At 35.1% G+C, this 22,765-nt stretch overlaps 1 pseudogene; it reads left to right on the top strand.

Annotated features, from left to right (window-relative positions):
- Window positions 1-18,009: 18,009 nt before the first annotated feature.
- On the top strand, window positions 18,010-20,730 carry LOC125873661 (homeobox-leucine zipper protein ANTHOCYANINLESS 2-like; annotated as a pseudogene).
- The last annotated feature ends 2,035 nt before the right edge of the window (window positions 20,731-22,765 follow it).

A 22,765-nucleotide genomic window follows, 5' to 3' on the forward strand; every position in this document is an offset into this window, starting at 1 on the left:
TTATCTGTGCCCTGGAATCAGCAACCATGTGAGGAGCATACCTGGAGAGTTGGTTAAACTTGAGCCCATACTCTTGGACAGTCATGTTACCCTGCCTTAAGTTCATAAATTCCTAGGCCCTTGCTTCTCTCAATTCTATGGGGAAAAACCTGTCTAGAAAGGTTTCGCTGAAACATTCCCAAGTAATAGGAGCAACATCTGTACCCCTGTTCTCCTTCCACTGAGTATACCAGATATGAGCTACATCCTTAAGTTGGTAAGATGCTAACTCAACCCGTTCATTCCCAGTGACCTGCATCACCTCAAAGATCTTCTTGATCTCATCCAAGAAATTCTGGGGATCTTCACCAGTCTGCGATCCTAAGAACTCTGGAGGATTCATCCTAACAAAGTCACGGACCCTTGCTGCTGCTGATCCACCATTTGCATTCACAGGAGCTTGAACCCGCTGATTGTTCTGGTTAGCGACACTCTGAGCCAACATCTGAATGACATTCCTGAATTCAGCATTTGACACTTCTTGATCTGGAACTGGAGGAGCTGCGTTTGCGTTCCTAGCATTCGTATTCCTGACATAAGCTCTACAAGGAGGCATGATCACTGAAACGTAGAACGTCGAGTTAGAATGGAATTAGATCATACCTTACGCACGATAAGAGAAACAAGAAAATGAAGATTTCCTAAGCACTTTGTAGCCTCCCTCTCATTAGATGTGGTGCGCACTACACACCCATGAAAAGGACTCTACCTAGTGCGGCTTTTCAGACATCCTAGGACACTTAAACCTAATGCTCTGATACCAAGTTTGTCACGCCCCGAGCTACCCCCGAGACGCGGACACGGGACCTAGGACCACAAGTGATCTTAAGCTAACCCTGCTGGCATAATCATAAGCATACTAAAGATAATAAACTGATGCGGAAGCTAATTCATAAATGAATCTGAAAAGATGGGGAATACCTATATACTATAACTGAGATATATGAAAACTAAGGAGTTTAATACAAAGAACTTATTAACTCAATACTAAGCTGAATCTAACTATGTCTGAAATAAGCCTCTAAACTGACTAGAAATGCTGGGACAGGCCCCAGCTAAGTCTAGCAAAACTGAAACTAAAGACTAAAACACTGAAAACAAACTCATGACTATTGTCCTCGAAGAATGAGGACTCACCAACTGATTCTGCTGAACTGAAGATCGGGAATCGATCTAAGCGTGATCTGGATGCTGAGAACCTGAACCTACATCACAAGAAGATGTAGCGCACGTATGCGTCAGTACTTGAAAGGTACTGAGCATGCAGGATAGAGTAAAGCTGAAATAACATATAACTGAACAAAGCAATAAAGCAATGAAATAATCTGAACATGATATAGGTACTGAAATACTGAATACTGAGCTAACTGATGCAATGACCAAATTTATAACATACTGAGAATGAATACTGACTGAGTTGTAAATGTGGTCAATGCAATAGAGTCTGACTGAACTGTGGGAGCTACTAATAACCGACATAAAACCACATGAGCTAAATGTGGAGTTCGATGTATACGCCCCATCGAGAGGACCCAATATACCCTGCCAGAGGTATAGAGGCATACTGGCGTGATCATTAAACTGATGTTGCCCACAGAGCGGACTTACACCTACGTGGCTCATAGTTCTAGGACTATTGGGTACGCTGAAACCCTAGTCCAACTCGGTATTATGCTACTCCCAATGAATTAGGTGGTTAACACATTATGACTGAGTTTCTGTAAATACTGGATAGCTCGAAACTGAACATGCAAACTGAGAATGCAACAATTCATCTGATAATGATGCATTCATAAACTGAGGCATGTAAAACTGAATACTGAAATACCTGACCTAGCATGTGTAATTCAAGAACTGAAGAAATACATAGCTAGGGTTCTGAAATTCATGCGATAAACTGAGCAATGACATGATAATCTGATTTGGAACATTTAAATAACTAATTCATGATGATCTGCTGTAATTCTAGAAACCCTAGGTCTGTTCATAATCATGGAATCAAGAATCTGACTGAATTCTAGGGACCTAATGGGCGAAAGGAACCCACTAGTGAAATCCCACATACTTGGTGACGAATTCCATGGAGAAATCTTTCGATTTCGGGGCTGGAACTGAAGAAACCTAGCTGTGTTCTTGAACTAGGGTTCTTGACCTTTTTCTCCTCTCTTGCTTCTAATTTTCTAAGTTTTGATTAATGAATTTGACTTAGGTAAGTTCTAGTTATGTTTCTAGGCTTAAACTAATTAAAACCTCATGATTTAGGGTTTAAACGACGTATCTTAGGGGTTAAACGAAATAGGAAAATACCAAAGGACCCCTGAATTAACTGCTGTCGGAGTGATCTACGGAATGGACCTATGGACCGTAGGTCAATCTACAGTCCGTAGATTGCGTCCGTAAGTCAAGCCTGCTCGACAGGCCTTCACTAAAACGAGCATAACTTTTTACTCGGAGGTCGGAATTTAGAAAACTCGGTGGCGTTGGAAAGATAATTCAATTATCTATCTAACCATAGGTCATGGGATACATAATTCATTTTGTGCTAAGATTTATGACCATCTGAAGTTGACCCATCAATATTTTTCAGTTAACTAGCTGCTAACCTTCGATCTACGGTCAGACCTACGGACCGTGGATCGAACGACGGTCCGTGCTGGTCAACCGTAGTTCGTGTCAGAGGCTGGGCTAGGAGGGTCTTGATCCACGGACACAGACCACGGACCGTGGTCTGATCTACGGACCGTGGGTCTGTCCGTGGGTCGAGACTTAGCCAATTTGTTTCTGAGCTGGCTTGGGAGGGGTTGCAGTGGTGAACCACGGACCCCCAGGACGGGCCGTGGTCTGACCTACGGTCCGTGGATGGTGACCGTAAGTTGCACCTGCAACTTCTCAAAATCTGCATTTTTGGTCCGTTTCGAATACGGGGTGTTACAACATTTGCTTTATCGGGGTGATAGAGAACACTCACATCATAATCTTTCTATAATTCAAGTCACTTCCTTTGGTGAACATTTACATCTTTTTGGGTAGACATATATTGCAAACTTTTGTGGTCAGTGAAAACATCCACGTGCACACCATACAAATAATGTCTCCAAATCTTTAAGTCAAATACCACCGCCGTTAATTCAAGATCATGGGTAGGATAGTTCTTCTCATGAACCTTTAGTTGACTTTAAGAATAGGCAATAACCTTACCATTTTGCATAAGAACACATCCTAATCCAACTCTAGAGGCGTCACAATGTACTACAAAGCCATTCATTCTATAGTAACCGGCCAAACCCTAGAAGCTTCTATTGTCTGTAGGTGATAGAGGTCTAGGTCTACTCTTGACAGCATCCATCTTAATAGGAGCTACCTCAATACCCTTACTTGAAACGATGTGGTCTAGGAAAGCCACAGACCTAAGCCAAAACAAACATTTGCTAAACTAGCAAAAAGTTGTCTTTCCTTAAGAATTTTCAACACAAACCTCACATGATCAATATTCTCTTTCTCACTTCTCAAATAGATCAAAATATCATCTATGAACAGAATTACGAACATATTTGGGTATTGTCTAAACACCCTATTCATCAAATCCATAAACGCACCGGGGCATTACTCAAACCAACGAACATAACCAAAAACTCATAATGACCATATTGGGTTCTAAAAGTTGTTTTCGGAATATATTTTTAATTTCACCCTCAATTGGTGATAACCCGATCGGAGATCAATTTTTGAGAAATAATTTGCCCCTTGAAGTTGATCAAATAAGTCATCTATTCTTGGGAGAGGATATTTGTTCTTGATGGTTACCTTGTTCAACTGCCGATAATCAATACACATACGGAGCGATCCATATTTCTTCCTCATAAACAACACCCGGAGCACCCCATGGAGAGCTTCTCGGTCGGATGAAACCCTTATCCAATAAGTCCTTTAATTGATCGTTTAACTCCTTAAGTTCTGCTGGATCCAATCTATAAGGAGGAATAGAGATAGGTTGGTTATCAGGGAGAATTTCAATCCCAAAATCTATATCTCTTTTGGGAGGAATACCAGGTAAATCATCAGGGAAGACTTCCAGAAACCCTTTTACAACTAGGACTGACAAAATAATAAGAGTTTCAGACTCCACATCCCTGACTATCACTGTATGGTAGACACAACCCTTCGAAATCATTTTCCTAGCTTTTAGGTGAGAAACAAATTGACCTCTAGGCATAGAATTTCCCTCCTTCCACTCAAGGATAGGCTCATTTGGAAACTAAAATTTGACTACTCTAGTCTTACAATCAATAGAGCCATAACAATACTGCAACCAATCCCTACCCAAGATAACATCAAAATCTATCATGTCAAGCTCTATCAAATTAACAAGAGTAACTCTATAGGATAAGGAAACGAGGCATCTCCTATAAACTCTCTTTGCCACCACCAAATCACCAATATGGGTAGAGACAGAAAAAGGGTTCCAACAACACATCGGGAAGCATATCAAATCTCATAGCTACATAAGGGGTCACAAAGGACAAAATAGCACTGAGATCAAGTAAAGCATACACATCTATATGAAATACTTTTACAATACGATTCACCACATCCGGGGAACTCTCTTGATCACCTCAAGTTTGGAAAGCATAGAAACAGTTTTTCTTAGGAGCACTTGCACCTGAACCACTTGGACTGGATGAAGGATAGGGTTGAGCCCTATGATGAAAATCTCCATCATTTTTACCAAATTAAGAACAATTCCTTATTTTGTGATCCGTTTTCCCACAACCAAAGCAAGCATTGGACCCCGCTAAACACTTTCCTTCATGATTTATCCCACATNTAACATACGATTCACCACATCCGGGGAACTCTTTTGATCACCTCAAGTTTGGAAAGCATAGAAACAGATTTTCTTAGGAGCACTTGCACCCGAACCACTTGGACTGGATGAAGGATAGGGTTGAGCCCTATGATGAAAATCTCCATCATTTTTACCAAATTAAGAACAATTCCTTATTTTGTGATCCGTTTTCCCACAACCAAAGCAAGCATTGGACCCCGCTAAACACTTCCCTTCATGATTTATCCCACATTTAGCACAAGTAGGAATTGAAGACCTGTGACCATCTCCTTGAAGTTTTGGGTTAAAGACCCTCTCATTATTAGGCCTTGAAGGAGCATTAGTAGAACCTTTCCCGAAGAACTTTTGCCGAAACCTTGAACGACCCCGTCAATCAGACCTAGAATATGAATAATTAGCATTATCCACTCTTTCTCTCTTTGCCTCTCTAGATCTTTCCTTGAGCTTTTCTTTCTGAATTTATTGGACATGCACCATAAGGTGAGAAATGTCCATGTCATGGATAAGCATAGCAGTGCGGCACTCTTTGACTACCACGTCGGAAACTTTCGACACAAACTTACTCATCTTGGCCCTACAATCTACCACAATGAAAGGAGCATACTTGGATAGTTGAGTGAAGGCGTATTCCTTTATACTCATATTTCCTTGCCTAAGGTTGATGAACTCAAGTACCTTGGCCTCTCTCATATCTAGTGGGGAGAATTTGTCAAGAAAAGTACTTTAGAACCTTTCCCATTCTATGGGACCTACTTCCACTGGCCTTGCCTCTATCCACTAATTGAACCAAATCTGAGCAACCCCTTTGAGGGGGTAAGCGGCTAGTTCCACCTTCTCTACCGGAGTCACAACCATCATAGCAAGTACCTTGTAGACCTCGTTGATAAACTCTTGATGGTCTTCCTCAACTTTTGCAATCAGAGCTTGAAGATGAGCTTGGGGAGGAACTTGAGGAGGAACCTCTTGATCAACATTGTCTCCCTCCATCCTTTTTGTAACCCTCTTATTAGTCAAATCCTGGAAACCATCGGGCACGATTTAGGAGAAATAATTATAGATTTAAACTCCATGGCACAACTTAGAGAAGTGAATAAGTAAAGTTTCCTAAACATCTAAGAGCCTCTCATTCATAAATGTGGCGTGTTTCACACTTATGAATAAGACTTTACTTGACATGGTTTGAGACATCCTAGAACCATTTTAAACCTTGTGCTCTGATTACCAAGTTTGTCACGGCCCAGGAGTACCCCTAGATTTAATAAGGGGTATAAGACCCTGAGAGGCCTCATACAAGCCACTTAACATACCATAACATAAATTAATAGAAAAAGGTGCGGAAATTTATAACTTTTCAAAACAATCAAAGTCTTTTATAAAATGAGAGGAAGTGAAACATCATTGTCTTAAACCATCTAACATAAAAGATAAAAATCTTGGGACACAGCCCATACAATAGTCCAACATGAAAAGAAAGACATAAAAGAGATAAAGGGGTGACCCAATCCTCGAATACAATGAGGACTCACCAAAGCTTCACTTCCTTGATAAACTAAGAACCTAGCCACAAGTGTGTGAATCGGGAATGTCGGACCCTACATTTGATAAGAATGTAGTCAAGAGTATGAGTTAGTACAAGAATGTACTAAATATGATAGCTAGCATAAACATCATGGTTAGTCAATACAAACCATAAGCATAATCAATGTACATAAATTAACATAATAATAAGGAAGGAGTACTTGTCAAGCAACCTTACATAGCCTTAGTCAAGACTTGGGTCATCCGCCTCTTGTTAACTTACCTCATGGAAGGCATATCAAGCACACAACAATCCAAGCTATACATTCTTCGTAACATAATCATATCGTCCATACTTACTTTTAAAAACATGAGAATTCACCTCTTTTACTAACTTAAAAAGGCTAATGGGTATTCGTCTCTTACCTTACTTACTTTTAGATCGTAGGTACTCGCCTCCACAATATCATCATATGACACGGGTACTCTCCTCTACATCATTTCAAAAGGAGCATGAGTACTCGCCTCCATGTCCATTGATCATAATAAGAACGTGGGGACTCACCTCTTGTTCAATTCTAAGGAGTATTAGAATCACCTCATATCCTTACTTATGGAGGTCAAGGGTAATTGCCTCTAGCCTCATCAATTACATAAGCTTTTAGTCTAGATTCATTTTAGGTGAGCAATCCTTTCAACCTAGAATCATTCATGTGAGTAAACCTTTCACATTCATACATTCATAATTAAGCAATTCATGTGGGAAGTATAACTTCCTCAACAATAACATCAACTACCAACAATTCATATCATAATCTTTACTCTCAAAGCCCTGTAATTCAGGATCATCATCTAAGCTTCAGTCTAAATAAATTCTAATCATAATTCCTCAATCCTATAAGGAAAAGCCTAAACACACAAAGTTTTCCTTCATGACATCAACACAATTATATCAATTTTAGGTTAGAATCATGGAATAGGCATGGGTACATGTAATTAAACTCTAAAAACATGTAATTCTACTAATTCTATCATAAACAATCATAATACACTCAATTGGATCAACAATCATCATAACCCACAACATTTGAAGAAACCCTAACTAGAATTGGGGAATTCTTCATTAAATTGGGGAAATTCTAGGGGACTCCATGGATAGAAGAATCCATGGATGAAAAGCCATCATCCCTTGATTACTATGCCCTCAAAAGCTTGAAGATTGGGAGAGTTGATCTTAACCTAACTCCAATTTCTTCCTTCTTCTTCCAACTTCTAGAGAGAGAATTGTTTAGATGAGTTTTGGGTTTTCTTATGGGATTTGAGGAAATGACTTGAATGAGGGGTTTTTGGGGTTAAAAATACTTATATAGGTGGTCTAGACTTAGTCAAAACAACAACACATTGATTTAATTAAAATCGGAAAAGACCCATAGGTTCTTAATTCAACTATCCAGGCCTGACCCATGACACTCTCACTGACAGACCATGGATGGAACTACGGTCCTTCTTTGTCGAGATTCATTTGTGATTAGAGAGTTCTGCTCCATCCATGACTCCCCCAACCAAGAGCCATGGATCCATCCAGGAGGCGTGGGTCCTGGCGTGGTTCACTATATTTGTGCAGTTTCTTTGGTGATTCCCCATTGACCCATGGTTGGTCCTTGTGGGCTGGCACCTTGAAGTTCTACATGCTATCCTCTATTTTGAATCCGAGATGTTACATTAGCCTTAGAGGCGTATTTTCTTGAAAGCATGTGGATTACATGAGTAAAAAGATGTTAATTGGTGTTAAGATGAAGAATTATGAAATTCCATGGTCAAATTTTACTTTAGATAATGAATGAACCTTGGAGGAAGTTAGTTTCTTAAAACCTTCTCTTTCTAGAGTAAATTTATGAACTAGGGTGAACTACGTCTTTGGGGGGTTATTAGAAGACTTCAGATGCATGCACCCATACGTAAAACATCTCAGGCACGCAACCAGCCACACAAGAAGGCAATATATGTTGTCTCGATGCACTAGCATGGGGAAATTTCCTTAGTCAGATGGTAAGATAGTGTCCACTAAAGTTGGCATAATTTTTAATCAAAACTCATATTAATGAAAACTTGGTGGCATTGGAAAGAAGACTCATAGACCTTTAATTTGATAGATTATTTATGATCCACGAAGTTCTTATATGCATAAATATATGGTCATTTGAAGTTGACCCTTGCATGAACTAATGCGAAAAACTTAGCCGGTAGAAAAGTTCTAAACTTGACTTAGTGTTAGAGGTCTCTTATAACCCGAAATCACTTATGATACCCTGGCTGCACTTGCTAAAGGACATTAAAACACATGAGAAAGTAATACATTACCCATTTCAAGCTAATATACTTAAGATGAACGATTCAAATTCAAAAAGTACAGTTGAAAGGATCTACACCATGACTTGTTTAACCAGGATCTATGCTCATCAATCTATAAAGGATACATCATCTTTTTAATGATGTCAAAAGGAGATAAATAAGGGGTGTGAAATTTATAACCCATTGACTAACTTGTTTAATATTAGTTGTGGTATGCTTAGCTTCTACAGGTAAAAATGGATGTAACATTGTTTGTCATCAGGGTCATCTTAACCACTAGGCCACTAAACTCGTTGCTTGGGGTCCCATATTTTTTGGGGCACCCAATTTTTTTAAAAAATACTATACATATTACTTAGGATTATATTTATTTTAAAATTGAAAAAAACATGTAAGAAGTATAAAAAAAAAAGACAAAATAACCGTTAGTTTTCTCCACTTTTCTAAGGGAATGAAACATTTTTTGAAAACAATTTCTTTAAGTGGGAAATTTTGTTTCCATATTTATCTCCTAAAAATTTGACCTTAAAATATTATTTACCTTATACTCATCTTGTTTGTTCTCTATTTTATTATTTTTATCCTTAATATTGAACTCTCTCCTAAAAAAAAGATTTATTGTTACTTACAAGTTAAAAAAAGAACAAAATTTGCTTTTGAGTGTCTTCTTCAAAATCTTAAGAAGTGCAACAAGCAATCATTATATTGAAGGAATGCAATAGTATTTCAATATTGTTTAATTAACTTATCAAATTCGTGAGCCAGGTTATATTATTCCAACTTTATTTTATAATTTTTCCTAAACTTTTGTTATTGTTGATATTCTTAGTTAGTAAGTATATATATTCTCGTTTTAGTTAATATTAAGAGAAATAATATAAGTAGACGATAACGATTTAATGGAAACACTCAATCAAATAAAAAGACTTGATTCTTTTCTTAATGCATATATTGCTTATAGAATAATGCTAACAATTCTTGTAACTATTGCCTCGGCCGAAAGAAGTTTTTCGAAACTAAAATTGATAAAATCTTATCTAAGATCAAAATTGTGAGATTGAATGCATTAGTTGTATTATCAATTGAAAATGAATTACTAAAACAAATTATTAGAAAACAGTAATCAATGCCTTCACATCTAAAAAGGCTAGAAAAATAGATTTCAAATAAATATATACATGATTATTATTATTTTGAAAAAAAAATAAAAAAAATATTAGGGCCCTTCTTTAAGGTTTGGCTTTAGGCACCCAATTTTGTTGATTTGGCCCTGTTTGTCATCATCAAAAAGAGGGAATTTGTTGGGTTTATGAAGTTTTGATGAATTACAAAGATTGAAGAAACAAGTCAGTAAGTATGGTTCAAAGGTGCATTATCACAAGAAGTTGAATTCTACACATGTATCCAAAATAAGTTTGGACATAAATGCAAGAATAAAGAAATGGATGAAGGATGATTCCAACAAAATCAAGAAAACAAGTAAAAAGTGAGAAAAAGAGTTACAGTTCAACAGCAACACTGACAAAAAAAGATGTATGATGAAAGGAGGAGTCTGACTCAAAGTATAACTCGGACACAGAAGAGACTGTGAGATATAAGAACTTGATTCTTCTGAAAAGTCTGATACAAGTAAAAGTGGTATTTAGTGTATTTTGGAGTGTCAAGTATCAGAATATAATTCTGTCAATTCCATCAGTCCCAAAATGTAGATTATGGTCCATGAGAGTCGTCAATTTCAAATTTGAAGTGTTATTGAGGATTTAAGATCCTAAGTTGGAAATTGTTGAGAAATTAGCCTTTGGAATAACTTTGGTCAACATTCAGGGTTCGGATGCTTGGATCAAAATTTTGAAAATTTTATTGAATTCGGTGGATGATTTTAGGCATCGGAGAGGTCTTTGTTCATTTTTGAGACGTTTCGAGTTTATTTTGGTCTTTTTAGACATATGTTAGTTTCACGTGGTTTCACGAATGTTGGATTAAAGGAGACCTCATATTCATTTTTTTGACAGTTTCATTGAGTTTGAAACATCGAGTAATCGATTGCTTATATAATTTGTGTGTATGAGGTTCGAAACAAATCCTGAGGATCCTTTGATGCTTTCAGAGTTGGATGATTTTCTGGTGCCTAGAATCTGATGTGTTTCATGTCTTAGAAGGAATGGCCTCTTTCGCAATCTTCATGAAAGCGAAGGTTTGATCACGAAAGCGAAGGGCAAGGTGGCGTGACCATAACAATCGCAAAGGGTTGGTCGTTTTTGCGACATTCGTGAAAGCGAAGACCCTGACTTTCAAGGGGTTCAATTTTACAAACCCAGGGGCATTTTTTGTGATATCAGAGGGGGGGTCTTGACCTGCTATTTTTGGGTCTTAAGTCCTATTTTTTTATTTTTGAGCTTGGTAAACTCTTGAAGGTGATTTTGAAGAGATTTCTTGTGCTAGATCTTTTGGGTAAAACATTTTTATCCTAAAACTTCATTTCTTTTTTATTATTTATGGATTTTAATATCAAAATTTGGGATTCTGATTGGTAAATGACGAGATTTCAAGAACTCGAGTCCTAAACTAAAATGGAGATTGCGAACTGATTTTAAGTCCTTTTCTGAAATGGTTTTCACCAGTGTATTCCAAATGCCATGGGTAATGATTTCAAGTAAAGAATTTCATATTCAAACTTCATTTTCGGAATCAGGTTTTGAATTGATTGACCTGCTTTCCAAGGTATATGATGTGGGTATTATTATTTTTGAAAAATTATTGTGAATACTTGTTTGTTATAAATTGTGTGGCTTTAGACATTGACCGAGAGGGAAAGACTCAAGTCTTGGAGTGACTAATGATCTCCCAAACCTTGTATTCTAGCAGAATTCATGCATTTTTCCTTTATTTTGTGTTGGGAGTAATGGGGATGACGTAAAGAGTTCATTGTTCCCCTTGATTGAACTTAATGAATAAAAAAGGGATTAAATAAAAGGCTATGTGTTGATCATACTATTTTGTGAATTGCCTTATTGTGACCCCTATTTGATTGATTAATGAAATGCTTTGATGGCATGAATGTGAACTTGAATTGTTTGAACTATTGTCTCTTTCTAATGGTGTGAATTTGGCACGACCCAACCCACTGGGCCATGTGGGCTCATAGATACTACCACCTAAGTAGGAGAACCCTCTCATCCCAATAGCTACAATATGCGTAAACTAAATAAAACGGAAGTAAAATGTGCTAACGAAATTTTATAAATAAGAACTATTAAAACAAAATCAGTTTTAAGGCTTCTAAGTAATTAACACCTCTAAGGATCTAGTCTAAGAAGGTACAAGAGCTACTAAGAGTACAACTAGACATGATAATAAAAGACACAGCTCCCACCATGCGGAAGGAAGATAGAAACTACAGGAGAATTTCTTCGTCTTTACCTAATAAAACATCACCAACCTGCATCCAGACTATGTCAAAAGACATAGCAAGAGTAGTATCAGTACAAAACACGCATATTGGTAGGAATCATCGGTCAACCCGACGCCCACCGCATAAAATAAGAAATCAACTAGCAGAAAGATACAATAAACCACTCGCTTCTCCACCCTTACCCTTTCTTGAATACCTTAGAATTACACTAGCGCCCTTACTATAACTACTAGCCACCTTCTCGATCAACCTACTACTAGGTTCTTGATCATAGCCTAACTATTCTAACACATTGCGAAGTCCACCAAATACACTATAAGAATTCCCACTAACCGCTCACGTCATACCCTTACTTCCTCTTCATATCACCCACCAAGGCCACATAGCACATTACGTCAAGCTTTCTAACCACTAACACAAATCCCTTTCTNCCTAATACACTATAAGCATTCCCACTAACCGCTCACGTCATACCCTTACTTCCTCTTCATATCACCCACCAAGGCCACATAGCACATTACGTCAAGCTTTCTAACCACTAACACAAATCCCTTTCTCCAAGGTGAAATCTGTCTAAGCATTTTCATCATGTACGCTACCCCACTTCCTTGCCATTACAACACACAACCCTCTTTTCTCGGATATTAACCATTCTTGAAACATTGACTTTCCTCCTTCCGTATCTCCTCCCGGTTGGGTATGCTCTTTGCGATTCACTTTTCATCAAGGTACATATCAAGTTTGCTCACACAGAAGAATAGTCAACATAAGCCCTCATAACCATACAACAAATCCGGCAAAAACAACACAATTATCATTATGAACAAGGTACAGTTTCACAAACCTCAAGGCATACAATTACATCAAATCATTGGTCCTCTCATGGGACCTAAACTCAAACAATTAGCATATCATAATATGGTACCCCATCCAAGAATTTTGTCGAAACGTGGCAACCTATCCCATAATTATGCCGAATTGTGGCAACTGATCCAAGTTAGTTATGTCGGAACGTGGCAACCGATCTAAGTTAGTTATGCCGGAACGTGGCAACCGATCCAGTCAACACACCACATTCACAATCACAAGTATATTCTCAAGTTCATACAAATTAGTCATGATTCATGGCATTCATCATTCATCTATCTCATTTACAACAAGTGTGATCAATAATGCAACATTCATAGTATATGCATCATAATGAAGCAAGAACAAACATACATCACACAATTATAGAATCATAACCATTACCTAACCCTAGATCATCATCTAAGGCTTCTTTCAAGGATTTAACCACAATTCTTTCGGTGCACGAATGCCTAAACATGAATCGTACCATTGATTTACACTTATTACGCAGTGAACACAGATTTTAACTACTTAATTCATAAAACCTAGCCTACCTGGGCGCCAAGCAGCAGCACGGAATTTTGGTCTTTGATTCTTGTTTCCGGGACGGTGATCTTGATCAGAAATTCGCAATCCATCGGTATCTTCACGCTAGGAATCTCTCTCTTCCTTCTTCCCAGGCTTGCAACAACTTTTTAAGGGTGTCTAGGGTGTTTTTACAACTAAATTAGGTATTTTAGGAAGAAGGAGAAAAAAGGATTCCACGTTATTTGCATTTTGTCTCGCCTATCCTGCTCTGGCACCAATTTATCCCGCTCTAGCGTTGCCACCCTAGAGGCATCTGGCCCATCCTGGCGGGACAATGGCCTAGAATTTTCTCGGATTTTTATTCTCCTAAATAATGACGGTTCGGGTCGCTACAGAATTTACTTATGTGCATGGATTGTTGTACGCTGTGATGAGGCGTGTGATATAAAGTCGATGGAATATGATTTCGGCCAGTCACATGATATAGAGACGATGGTAAATAGCTTCGGCTAGTGATATGATATAATATAAATCAATGAAAAATGGTTCTGGCTAGTGATACAAAACTGAAGAGAAATTGTTTTGGCTAGTGGTACAAAACCAATGAGAAATGGTTCCAACTAGTGATACAATGCTAATGGGAAATGGTTCCAGCTAATGATATGATATAAAGACGATCAAAAATGGTTTCAGCTAGTGATAGGTTATAAAGCTGATGGAAAATGGTTCTGATTAATGATATTGTTTCGAAGGGAAATTATTCTTGCAAGAGTTTGATTATTATGATTTGATGCTTATGTTTGACATATTTGTTAACGGTGATTGATGCACTAGTTACTTGTGATCGATCTACTTGATATTGAGATTAATGTACTTGATACGTGTTGATTGTTGAATTGTGACTATTGAACTGTGATTATTGAGCCTTGTGAGCTGTGTATTGTAGAACCTTTAGGTTGGGCTGATTTCTATGCATATTTTAGTTTGAGGAGGTTCGGTTGGGATGAAAGGAGTACTCAATTTCTAAATTGTTTTTATTAGATTTCTTGTTGGGTACCGTATTGTTGCTACTCACTCCTTGCTTATACATTTGTTCAGGTTCCGAGCCCAATATAGCATGATTGTTCTTTCTCTCCCATTTCCAAGGCTTGTCAAGGACCTTTTGAGAGGTAGTTGCTTGTCATCCCGGTGGACCCTCCATTTCTTCTTTTAATGCTTTGTTCTAATTGAGAAATAAACACTTGAGACTTGTACTTATTTCTTAATTCTGCACTTTATGTATTAGTGGTTTGTACATGTAACAACCAGGTTTTGGGGTGTTAATAGAATGAATAAGTTTTATGCTTTTATCTTCTTCTTGCTTTATCTTCTACATTTCTTTCGATTCTTTTGGGTTGAGGCTAATTTGTCTTAGTAAGGATACACAATTGTTATCACGTCCATTTTTTAGATTGTGACAAAATCACTCAGTATAAATCTATACACCTACGAAGAATTATAAGGATCTTAATATATAAATTTTTGAGGTGTTTAGCAAATATTGATGGCTTGGAGCAATAATGTAATTGTTAGAAAAAAATAATAGGAAATAAAAATTGAAGAAGAAGAAGACTTTGAGTCGTGTAATAACTTTCTTGAAAGAGATATTGCACGTATACACATTGAGAAAAATACAAACAAATCCCTTCAGAATACAACAAAGCCCTATGTTTATACATGCAAATTTTTCTTAGGCTATTTCTAGAGAATATTTATATTTATAGAAGTTAAGAGTTGACTTTTCATAAGATTCATGTTCTTTCATGATCAAATAACTTTTCATATGAGTCATGTTCTTTCATGAACAAATGACTTTTCACAACAATCATGTTTTTTTCATGAAAAAATAACAGTGCATCGTCCCATCATAATGCAATAATATGTCATTATTTAATATTTAATAAATAGTAATCATATTCCATATTATATATTCTATACAAGTTCGAGTGTCTACTTGCGCAGAGTCAAAGTTGGAGGACATAAATATAAAATAAAGTTAATTAAAAGGGCATATTTATTTATTATGTCAATTGGTCAAACATCTTTATCATTATATTTTGGTAAGTGAGTAGAAAACAACTCAAAGTTTACTCATTTCTCCTTCCAATCTAGAGAAAACTTGTAGTAAATATAGCTACTACTAATCACATTTTTCAGACCATTCTAAAATTGCCTCACTAAGTTAATCAAGTAGTTGTATTCTTGAGTCTTCCCATTGATTTCTTCAAGTACTAAGCAAGACGTGTTGTCATTCTATGTAAGTAATTTATATGATAATTGATTCTTCCTTTCTTTTCTACCTATCTTGTTCCTATTTTGCAAGATTTTTGTAAATTCATTAAATTAATTACCCCATATATACCTTGTATGTCTGCATTCTAAACATCAGCATTTAATGATCTCCAAGTCTAATGCTTTTTATTCTGTGGAGAGTTAACAAGGTTGTTTTTTGTTGGTTTATAGATCTTATAATTAAGTTATCAATGTAACTTTTGTGATATATGAATATTTTTGGGGAACATCTTATAAAATAATAAATAGTTCAACATGAGTTTAAGATGCGAAAATAAAAAGTTTCTTTGAGATCTTTGAAACTCTTTTTCATCTTTAATTAGATCGTTGAAATTATTTTTCATCTTTAATTAGATCTTTGAGATTATTTTTCATCTTTAGTCAAAGATATTTGAAATTTCTTTATGGACACGATGAAATATAAATTGAAATATATGGGCTTTCAAATTTTTAGGTTTCATGAAAATAAGAATATTTTGATAAAAAGTGTTTTCTGTTTTTAAAATATCATTTGGTGTGAATTTAGAATAGATTTTTCTACCATCCTTTTCTTGAAAATTTGTCATTTACGATTTATTTTATTACCCTTTTCTCTCTCCTTTTTGTTATCCATAGGCCTCAACTGAATTTGTCTCTTGTGGACTAACAATAATAACAACTATGTGTTAGCACTAGATAAATTTGAATTGACTACATGAATATTCACTAATTTTGCTATTTGGTATAAGCTCAACATACATAATTAACTAATACGATATAATTTTTTTCTATATTTTACGTCGCATTAAATGATTTAGATATGACCTAAGACACTGCTAAAAATCATAAGACCTAACCTAAATTTGTTATAATGACAGATGTGGATAGGTGAATTGATTTTGATTTGTATTTTTTAAACAATTTTTGAAGTCTTCATTGGTAAAAAAATATATAGTAATGGAAATGGAATTATTCTATAGATTCGTAATTACTAACTACTACCACCTTTCACGATAACTAGACGCTCCATTTATGTTACTACATGAGTTTAACTCTTTCTGAATATATATTTCTTCAATAAAATATTTTTTCACTTCCTTGTGCAATATATTGGGAACCAAATAATTCTCTTGTTCTAGTATCTTGATATGTTGTTTATTTTCATTTGCAATTATTTGGAACCAAATAATTTTTGAATTCTGGTATTATATGATCACATATGCATGATATTGAGTTGAACTGATACAATCTTAAATTTGTTTAGAAATAAAAGATGGAAGGTCATAGTGACATGAATGAGAGAAGAAAAACTTTGGTTAATGTTGTGATAGGAGAATCTGGAGAGGAAGAAATAGAGAGAAGTTCTATCGATGACAACATAACTGGTGGTGCATCTGTAGATGAACGTGGTGAATCATCATCGAAGAGGAAGAAACCTATTAGGCATAATGCNAACTTTGGTTAATGTTGTGATAGGAGAATCATGAGAGGAAGAAATAGAGAGAAGTTCTATCGGTGACAACATAACTGGTGGTGCATCTGTAGATGAACGTGGTGAATCATCATCGAAGAGGAAGAAACCTATTAGGCATAATGCCGATTAGATTCAAGATCTTGAAACGTAAGTATAATTCTAATTTATTTTGTACTTGTTTATTTTCTTATGTTAATTTTGATTTTTTGATCATTGTTTATACCATTGGGAATATGTTTTTCAAAAAGAATTCACTTCCTAACAAAAAATTACGACTAGAACTTGCAACAAAATTATCCATGGACATCAACAAGATGCAAAATTGGTTCCTGAATAAAAGAACCCAAATGAAGGTGATGCATATCACATTTTGTTCCCTTAATTGATGTTTTTCTTATGTGAAATTTGTAGAATTGATTATAAAAATGAATTGTGTTATTCTATCAGTCGCAATTGAAATTGTACGAAAATAAGACTCTGAAGCAAGAAAATGAAAAGCTTCGCATAGAGCATATTGTAATGAAGGATGCCGTAGAAAATTCAATTCGTGACAATTGTAAAGAAAACATTGATGAGAATCAAAGAAAGATTGAGCATGACCAATTGGAAGATGAAGTTAAAAGGCTTACCGCCCAAGTATACAAATTAAGTTTATTTAATAAAGATGTAGTGCACGATAAGATGGTGTTATTGAATCTTGCTATGGATGCCTTGAATGAGCTTTTTAGGTTGTATGAGAATGATAAACCTCTTTGGGTAAGCAGTTTGGATGGATGTTGAGAAATGTTAAATATTAAGGAATATGCTCGATTTCTTAACCCATTAATTGGCACAAAACCTGAGCATTTCACAACGGAAGCCACAAGGGCATCGGGTACAGTAGCTGACACCAGTTTGGCATTGGTGAATACACTAATGGATAAGGTACGTTGGTTCTTCATTTTAAATTCAATTTTTTCCTCTGTCTCATTTTTAAGAACTATCATCTCCTTACCACCTACCCCTTATTTTACATGAATAATTAGTTCTTTATATTTTTATTCTTTTTAATTAGTTGTACTCTTTCTTTTACTATATTTGACATGTCTTTTTATTAGTTTTTTTTAGTGGTGCTTCAATTAGTTGTTGCATATTATTTTAATCAATCAAATTTAACTTCAAGTGATGAAGACAAGTATGTGTTGACATGTTATATTTTTATTTTTTGTTATGTACTGTATTGTATATATGTAGATGCAGTGGGTAGAGATGTGTCCAAGCATGGTTGGAAAATCATATACTACTAATGTGATTTCCACTGGCATAGGTGGAAATAAGAGTGGTTCTCTGTTATTGGTATTTCTATTTACTTATTATTTTTATGTAAATTACATATCTTATTTATTTTATTATTTCATGCACTAACAACTTGAAAGTAGTGACTTGCAGATTAAAGCCGAATTGCAAATCATTTCTGACCTAGTTTCTGTTCGCGAAATACAATTTCTTCGCTTCTGTAAGAAACATGTTGAAGGTGTCTGGGCTATCGTCGATGTGTCTGTTGACACAATTCAAGAAGGTTCACAAGAGAGCGAAATTAAAATTTGTCGGAAGCTCCCATCTGGTTGTATTTTACAAGATATGCCAAATGGTTATTGCCAGATAATTCAAAATAAATTGTCTTTTTATTTTGCATTTCATAGGCCTTTATATTTTTTGAAATTCAATGAGCTAGATCTCTCATATTTATTAATTTTATTCTTGTTGATTTATTTTTATTGATTTTTTTTATAATACAATCTATGTATTCATTGTAGTGCTTTGTTCTCTATTTGAATTTTTCTTTATTTATTCGGAATGAGAAAGATCAACTTTCTTCTAGCTTTGAGTAATGCAACTATTTAGTAATTGTTTGAAACATGCTATATTCTTTCTTGATAAAGAATTTCTTTTTATTATTCTTCACCTTCTAACCATGCAATAAAATTCTAATTGTCTAATTTTTGTATGCTCACTTTCAAATTAATATATTTAGATACATTAATTTTTCTGCAGTTTTTTGTTTCCTTTTATCCTCGCATCATACCAAATGCAAGACCTAAATATTTTGCACACTCCCTCCTTCCATAATTATTGGCAAGACCACTAGAAATCTTTTTTATACATTCCTTGCGATTGACTCTTTTATTTATTGGTTGAATTTTCTAAGTTTTCTCCAATAATGGCCATTTTATTTTAATTAATAATTAAGTTAATATTTCATGCAAGCTCATATTTTTCTCTCTAGTGATTTTGTAATATTGATGAAATATTTTTAGGTTACTTGATTGAGCACATGGAATATAACGAAAATCTTGTCCACAATTGGTATTGCCCTTTGATAAAAACTGGTCTGAGATTTGGTGCTCAAAGGTGGATGGCTACTTTGCAAAGACAATATCAGTTCTTGAAAGTGATGAAGTCGATTATTGATCCCATAAGTAATCATGCATAGAGGTTCAATTATTGTGCCATTTCTATTTTTATACTTTTGAATATTAAAAGGAATTTATTCTTATGTAGCTTTACTTGTGGAAGTTGATTTAATTGGTGAGAGAGGTATAAGGATGTTGGCTCAACGCATGACGCATATTTTTTGTGCGGGGGTTTGTGCAACCGCTCACTATTGGGAAATAATTCAACTAGCAAATGAAGAAAATTCCAAATTAATGATGAGGACTAATATTAGTGACCTTGGTGAATCGACTGGTGTGGTGTTAAGTGCAACAAAGACAATCTGGTTACCAGTGAAACACCAGTGTTTGTTCAAATTCCTCACTAATGAACAAATAAGGAGCCAGTGGGATGTCTTGTCCAATACTTGTCCCATGAAACAAATGATTAATATTTCTAAGGGTCAAACTGTCGACAGTAACATTTCTCTAATTTTTACACATGTGAGTGATTAATTGTTGTGTTTTTTTGGATACATGATTGAATTAGTATTTTTAATTAATTGTTAATTTATAAATAATATTTTCTTTTAATTCGAACATGTAGGGGGATGACTCTGGTGCTAATCGAGTGCTCTTGCAAGGTACTTACATGGATGCAACTGGATCTCTTTTGGTTTATGCTACAATTGATTGACAAGAAATTAATACCGTGATGAGAGGGTGGGACTCTTCTTGTGTGACTCTCTTATCAAATGGAATAACAATAGTCCCGGATTGTTTTCAAGATTTCTCTACAACTAATAATTATAATGTTATTTCTGGGGAGATGAATAATGGGTTCGGTGGTGGATCGTTAATGACTATCAACTTTCAAATGGTGGGGAACATCATTCCAGCTACAGTTCTTTCTTTGGAGTTGGTCAAAGAAGCAAATGCACTCATCTCACACACAATTCATAAGATCAAGAGTACTCTTAAATGCAAGTGATATTTCAAGACTATCTACCATCCATTGATTTGTTATGTGTTTTGAGTCTCTACTGTCTTTCTTGATTTGGATCATAATATTATTAGATTGTACTATTTTGAGTTTATCTAAATAAAATCATATTGATATTTGATTCTCTATTGCTTGTTTGATTTTGTTTTACATTAATGTTCTTGATCTCAAGCCAACTTTATAATAATCTGAGCGAAAATTAACAATTTTTTTTTTTAAATTAACAAAATTTTGAATCTCACATTTGTTATTAAATACTATCATTTCGCATTTAACAAACACATTCACCTAATAAATATAATGTAGCTTATCGGGAAGAAAAATGATTGTATCATATATAAAACTTTGAAGTGACAAATTCGATTATTGGCTAAGTATTGAGAAGTTATGTTTAACTATTTGAGATTTATAGAAATTTTGAAGTGGAAGCATCCTGAGGAATATGTTTGATAAATTCATTATCATCATAGATTACTAGTAATAATAAAATGTAAATATTGGCTATATTTTCAACATAAATAAATAATTATTATGTTTTACTTTCAAATAAATAAAAGGAAAAATGCATGATTACACCCCAACCTGAAATATACAAAATATTCCAAGCGCACACACTTTATATTTGTGGGAGTTTTATAACCCCTTGAACTTTTTAAAAGTTGAATAAATATTATCCTAACTACTGACTTGGAACAAATTCTACTATATTAGAAGAGTGAGTTCAAAATGAGTATCAACATGTTTACTTCCTGTCATTCAATTCATGTTTGAGGGCAATTGTAACTATTCAACTCTCATTTATGCTTGCAAATTTACGTGTCACTAGGAGTAGTAATTGCAGTCTTTCCAATTTCTTACCTTGGGACACATATTCATATGACTTCAACATCTCTTCTATTTTCCATTCTTTAGCGCAAGTGGGAGGAATTGCAATGTTCTTTTTTTTTTTCCATTCTCTCTCACTTGCATCTTCCATTCATCTCTATTGTAATTTTCAAGTACTCTTTTTGCTATTTTTTTTTGTGTTTCTCTCCTATAATTTTTTTTAAGATATTCTTCCTTCGTTTGAGTGAGTTTCTATTTAGTCATCTAATGTATTTGGTTATGTGTCTTAATAATTTTTTATTCTTCTCTCATTGACAGTTATCTTACCTGTTTTGGATCTTCATCTTGCAATTTAATAAATTAAGATAATTTATCACTTTAGTTTCTAATGTATTCTTGCTATAAGTCATTTTTCAAGATATTTTTTCAAAGCAAATTATCATCTACGTATTATTTGTGTGTCAAGTTAATAATCGACAACTAAAAATATACTAAGGAGTCATCATTTTTATTTGGTTTTTTTTCTCTTTCTTTATAGTTAAAGCTTAAACTGGATAGTCAGCTTCATAATTTGAACTTTGACTTGTGCGTCAATTGGGGACTCTGAGTTATAGAGTTGTCAGTTGGGAGAACATACAGTGTTTCCTTTTGTATTTCTTTTGATAAGGTAAAATAAAATGCTTCCACAAATATTCCTCAAATTTTGAAGTCTAAAATTGTTATGGAATTTGATATTGTAAGTGTCACACCCCGAAGCTACCCCCAGGAAGCGGACACGGGACCTAGGATCACGAGTGACCCCAAGCTAACCATGTTGGCATATCATAAGCATACTAAAGTAAACTGAAGTAAAAAAAATACTGTGCAGAAGCTAAGTCATCATTTAAGCTAAAATGATGGGGAATACCTATATACTATCTGAATATATATATATAAATACTGAGAGTTTAACAAATGTTGAAAGGTCAAACTCAAGTGCTAAAGATGAAACTAACTATGTCTGAAAATAGCCTCTAACTGACTAGAAGTGTTGAGACATGCCCCAGCTAAATCTAGCAAAAACTGAAACTAAGACACAAAGCAAAGTAAACATGTATGTCGTCCTCGGAGAATGAGGACTCACCACTGATGTTGTTGAGCTGAAGATCGGCAACCGATCTATACATGATCTAGAAGTTGAGAACCTGAACCTATATCA

Source organism: Solanum stenotomum, chromosome 8 (assembly GCF_019186545.1).
Source record: "Solanum stenotomum isolate F172 chromosome 8, ASM1918654v1, whole genome shotgun sequence".
NCBI classification, from domain to species: Eukaryota; Viridiplantae; Streptophyta; class Magnoliopsida; order Solanales; family Solanaceae; genus Solanum; species Solanum stenotomum.